Source organism: Castanea sativa, chromosome 4 (genome assembly GCF_040712315.1).
Source record: "Castanea sativa cultivar Marrone di Chiusa Pesio chromosome 4, ASM4071231v1".
NCBI lineage: Eukaryota > Viridiplantae > Streptophyta > Magnoliopsida > Fagales > Fagaceae > Castanea > Castanea sativa.
Genome location: NC_134016.1, coordinates 34,831,335 through 34,837,475, shown reverse-complemented (window position 1 = coordinate 34,837,475; position 6,141 = coordinate 34,831,335). Strand labels below are relative to the sequence as shown.

Below are 6,141 nucleotides of genomic sequence, written 5' to 3'. Positions count from 1 at the left end.
AAACCGATAGGCATAAAAAAAAAAAAGTACAATTCTTATGTGGCACAATATTATACATCTAACTCATTTATGACAAAATTCAAAATCCACCCAACCAAATCCAATTACCACACCTAATACAAAAAAGTTTCATTTCCTTTTATTTTTTTATTTTAAGTATAACCTAGAATTCCTGACAATTGCGCTATAGAAGGGATTTTAATTGAATTTTATTGCCCCATATATAAGAAGGACAAAACCTTAATTCTATAGAAGGATTTGGAGTCCAGTTTTAGTACACAACAACTTAACTTCATTAATAGTTTTACCACAAGACCATCTCTGGCCAAAGCCAATAAAAGATTACAAAAAGAAAACGGCAGGGAAGGAAAAAGCACAACGCTGACATATTACATAGATTTTAGTACAATGATGCTGCCCACCTAAACCTCTAAAAAAAAAAAAAAAAAAAAGGAAAAAGCATATACAGTATTGCTAACAACACGTACCAGAATTTATTTCGGTTTGGGTAACATCAAGCCTGTTTGAAATTTAACATCAAGATCCCCTTCAAGTCAGTTATCTTTCAATTTGGTGTTGAACTGCAAAGTGAAGATAAATATACCAATTATACTTCCTTGCGATCACAATTTGCCCAACAACAACTCCAATTATGAACCCACAACCATACCCGATCACAACTAGTTTCCAGCCGAATTCATATAGCAAATTTGAGTCTTGATTAATCTCTTCAAAGGTTAAAGGAGGGTGCAATGGGCCCTTGAAATTTCCACATTTTATTGTCAAAGGACTTCCACACAATCCAGGATTACCACCAAAAGACTTGTCCTGGAAGGTATCAAATTGGTTCCCATGTGGTATAGGCCCTACTAGATGATTGTTAGAGACATTGAAAAATGCAAGGAAGGTGAGCTGTGTTAGTTGTGGAGGAATCTCTCCAGATAACTTGTTTTGAGACAGGTCCAATGCTTCTAGTGCTGTCAACTTCTCCAAGGATGAGGGGATAGAACCCATGAGTAAGTTGTTGGAAAGGTTGAGCAACTGGATTCCTTTCAAATTCCCAATGAGTTCTGGAATTTCTCCTTCAAAGTTATTGCTTGAAAGATCTATGGCTATGAAAATATATGGGATTCTCTCGTATGCAAGCTCTCTGCCTCTGTTTGTGAATGTCATTGAGTAAGCGTAGTGAGATGTCAATGAATATCCAGGTAGATTGAAACCCGTGTTTGCTTGCATATACATTTGACCATGCTTACCAATGATTTGCATGGCTTTCCAAATTTGGAAGTACTCAAATGGTAACTTTCCAGTGATGTTATTGTAAGAAAAGTCAACGATATGCAAGTTTGGAAATACAACATTACTTTCAGGTTTCCCCATTGCACCTTGGAGTTGATTATATCGTAATATAAGAACCCCCAATTCTGGAAGAACCCCCAACCAAGAGGGGAAAGAATCATTTATCTGATTGTTTCCGAGAACAAGAGTTTCCAACATAGTACAATTCACCAATGATCTTGGTATCCACCCCTGTAATTGATTTAACTAAAATCAATCATTTTCAACTTGCGCTTCATGCATATTTGAGGAATGTTGCCGTGAAAGTTGTTCCTTCTTAGATTGAGAATTGATAAGGAAAAACTAAGGTTTCGCAAACAATCCGGAAGCATGCCACTCAAGTTGTTATATGACAAGTCAAGGGAAACAAGAGAACTTAGATTTCAAATCATTTGTGGGAGTTCTCCTGTTACTGTGTTATTTGAGACTGAGTAAGTAATGATGGAAGGTGATGGGATAGGAAGTGATCCCTGCAGCTTGTTATAACTAAGATACAAATTTCGTAGATTGGTCCATGGTAGAATAACAGGAAATTGGTGGAAACCTGTTAGAAAATTGTTATACAGAGCTAGATTCCAGAGAGTTTTTTTACTTGAGTTCCACATCCATTTTGGTATTAGGCCAGAAATTTTGTTATTGGAAAGTACCAAAAACTCCAATTCATCTTGGCTTTTTAGAAAATCTGGGAACTCATGTAAGTCACAAGAACCCAGTCCTAGGATCCGAAATTTTGGAAAAGTTGTGTTGTTACTAGGCTTTGTCAGCAATGAAATTTGGTTGGAAGATAGTTGGAGATTAGATAGATTTTGGAGTTTCAAAAAAAATTCAAATTCAACTATACCACCAAAGTGATTAGTATCCAGATAGAGAGTTTCAAGATTCGTAAGCCTAGATATCCATGATGGTATTGGACCATTCAAACCATTGCTTCCAAGTCGCAAATCAGCTAGTTGGGTAAGGTTTGCTAGCCAAGATGGAATATGGCCCGTTAAATTACAATAACCAAGGTTTAAATATGTAAGTTGGGTTAGGTTTCGAATAAAAAATGGGATGCTACTATTCAAATTGAGGTTCGCTAGGCCCAAGTGAATGAATTTAGTTTGCTTACCGATCCAATCCAAAGTACCACTGTTGAAATTGTTGTATGAAAGGTCCAGATAGATGAGCTCGGTAAGATTACCAAATGAGGATGGTACTGGTCCAGCGAAATTGTTATATGAAAGGTCCAGACTGATGAGCTCGGTAAGATTACCAAGTGAGGATGGTACTGGTCCAGCGAAGTTGTTACGTGAAAGGTCCAGACTGATGAGCTCGGTAAGATTATCAAGTGAGGATGGTACTGGTCCAGAGAAATTGCATTCCCTAACGTCAAAATCATATAACAACTTGAGGTCACCAATTGAATCTGGTAGCTCACCATAAAAACTCGTACCCGCAAGCTTCAAGAGTTTAAGGGGGCTGCTTCTGTTAAATTATGGAACATATCCAGTGAGATCTGCATTGAATCGCACACTGAGAAACTCTAGATTTGGTAGTTGAAAAATTCCTGCCAAGAACTCACCATGCAGACCACACTCTCTAAGTGTAAGAGAAGTTAAAGAAGTAAGGTTCGCCATGTAATTGGGCATTGTCGAAGATATATCAACCTGAATAAGATATAACTCCTCCATGTTTGGAAACTTTTCAATCAGGCTTTGTAAGCCAAGGTTTTGGAGCTTCAATAAATTGAGTTAGAGATCAAGATAAACCAACTTAGAAAGCTGTAAAATTTCGGCTGGGATTTGGCCTGCAAATCCTGATCCAGAGAGGTCCAAATAAGTTAGATTCAAAAGCTGCCTAATACCAACAGGGATTCGAGAGCGATTAAAGTCATTGTCGGAGAGATTCAGCCTCTGGAGATTAACAAGACGGAAAAGGCTACTACTGGAGTTGATAGAACCATAGAGACAACTACTGCTGAGATTAAGGCTGATCACATGACCGGTGTCCTTGTCGCACCCAACACCATCCCATGAGCAACAATCATCACTTTCAAGCTTCCACGAAGAAACCTTCGGATAAGCAGAAGTTTCAGAAGATGTAGACTGATCGATGATAAAGCTTTCCTTGAATTGCAGCAAGGCGAAGCTCTCATCATCATGGCATAATGGTTGCACGAAAGAAGAGCTAGCAAATATAAGATTATACAACGAAAGTAGAGCAAGAAAGTGCATGAGCATGAAAGGAGAAATTGATAAACCCATAATGTTGTACTGAATTTTGTTTAGCATTCTTAGAATTTAAGAATAAGAAGAAAAACTAGAATAAAATGGTACATACGTCTTAGATTTGCACTGAAATGAGATTGGGGAAATTCTCAGATTTGTGGATGATGTATAAGATGAAGAAAAGCTAAGCTTTTACAAGAGAATTACAAGAAGACTTATTGAAGATTGCAGAACAAACACACACAGAGCAAAAGGAAAGAGTGAAGAGAGAGAGATTTGTGAGGAAGAGAAGTTTGTTATTTCACTATATGAAAGATTTACACAATGTACAGGTATATATATAGCCAACCTAAGAATCCAGAAAGTTCGAATCACTCATAAATATCTTCTAACAAACAAAACAGATTATCCCACTTAAACACCTGCCATAAGCCCATAACAAAATTCTGGAATCAGTAACTAACTGTTGCTTTGCTGGCATGAGATGAAACGCACCGTGTGACTAAATTAGAGTTGCTTCTGAAAAACGCACCGTTTGAATAAGTAAATACACGTGTCAATCACACGTGTTACCTGTTTCACTCTGCTGTGCATCTTCTGTAGCATTCCTTGGTCGGTCTGTTTGGGTGAAAAACATGGAGGATGGAAAATAGAGAGAGAAAAATAGAGTGGAAAATACTGTTTTTCACTGTTCGTTTGAGGAAGGAAAATAGGAAGGAGAAAAAACCAGGGAATAAGTTTTCTCGCCGGGCGCACATTTTTATTCCTTCCAAATCAGAAAGAAAATCTAGAGAGAAAAATGCTATGGTAGCACTTTTACAAAAATGACATTTTTCCACCTATGTTTTTTTCAACGTGACTTGACTTTTTTTTTTTTCACTAGGTCACGTTCTTTTTTTATTTCAAATCTTTTTTTTTTCACAACGTGACCTGACGTTTTTTTTTTTCAACATGACCCTATTCAACGTTTTTTTTTTTTTTTTTACATTATAATAATAATAATAAAAATAATAATTTATATATATGATGTGATAAATTTTATATTATGTAATGAGTACAATTAAATCTATTTCTTACATATTATGTAACAAGGGTATAATAGTCAATTTATATAAATTACATTTTCCATCATTCTCTTTTTCTCTCCAGCCAAACAACAGAGTTTTCCTCCCTCCCACTTTTCCACCCCTCCAACCAAACACCCAAGAGGAAAACTAAATATTTTCCATCCTCCCACAATTTTCCACTCCTCCAACCGAACGGACCTTAATAGTGCCTCCTCTTCAACATGAGAAATATGTGCTTATGAGAATACTTTTAAAAAACAAGTATTGTAATAGACCCAATATATAATGGAATAACTATAACTTAAGAATAATCATTCAATTGTTTGGCTATATTTTTATTACAAGAGATAATTGTTCTTTATGAATAATTATTATTTGAAATGAAGAATAACTAATCCTTAAAAAAAAAGAAGGTGTAATTGTATAAAGCTTTCCTTGAATTGCAACAAGGCGAAGCTCTTGTCATCATGGCATAATGGTTGCATGAAAGACGAACTAGCAAACATAAGATTGTACAATGAAAGTATAGCAAGAGCATGAACAGAGAAATTGATAAAACCATAATGTTGTACTGAATTTTGTTTTGCACTCTTGGAATTTAAGCACACCCGGAGACTGGAAAGTCGAAATGGAACATTATTTTAATCAAAAATATCGTGAGAGACCCTCGATTGCAATGTTTCTTACTATCATTATTGTAGTTGGAAAAATGAATGTGCTTCATAATTTCATGTCAAGCTCAAAATTTAGACTGTGACCACATGGAATTAGGTAGAGATGCATATCGTTTTGGAGCAGCTTATATAGTTTTTTGATAAAAACTTTTCACTGAAAATATGTTAAATATACTTATAATTTTGTACGGAATTTTGTTTAGCACTCTTAGAATTTAAGCACTCTTAGAATTTAAGCACACCTGGAGGTTGGGAGCCCAGGTGAAGCATTTTTTTAATTAGAAATATGCTTTATCATGGGAGACCTGCAATTGCAGTGTTACTTACTATCATCATTGTTGTTGGAAAAATGAATATGTTCCATAATTTCATGTCAAGCTCACAATAGTTTAGACTGACGATATGGAATTAGGCAGAGATGCATGTCCGTTTAGAGTAGTTTATTTACCATTAATAAAATTTTTTTGCTATAAGTGTGCTAAAATATACATATACTTAAAAAAATTTTAAAAAAAAGTTTTAAAAAATTATACTTTTTTGAAGTTTTAAAAATACTGTACTTACTACCGCACACCCTTGGTGCGATGGTCACTCCACAAGTATAAGTACTTGTGGGGTGTGGGGGACAAGGGTCGGGGTTCAAGTCTCCAGGAGAGAGCTTTCACACACATATACACTTAGATTAGGCTAGAGTAGAATTTCTATCTTATATAAAAAAAAAAAAAATACTGTACTTAAAAGCCATTAATACTAAAGAGTAGTTTATAAGCTAATCCTAAATACACATATTCAATGCCATGCCTATAACCACTCTAGCAAATACTATATTAGATTAGAATAATGCAGAAAAGAACT

General features: G+C 35.5%; 1 pseudogene; it reads right to left on the bottom strand.

The window, feature by feature from the left end:
• Positions 1-280: 280 nt before the first annotated feature.
• LOC142632082 (receptor-like protein 6) lies at positions 281-3,837 on the bottom strand (annotated as a pseudogene).
• Positions 3,838-6,141: the final 2,304 nt, after the last annotated feature.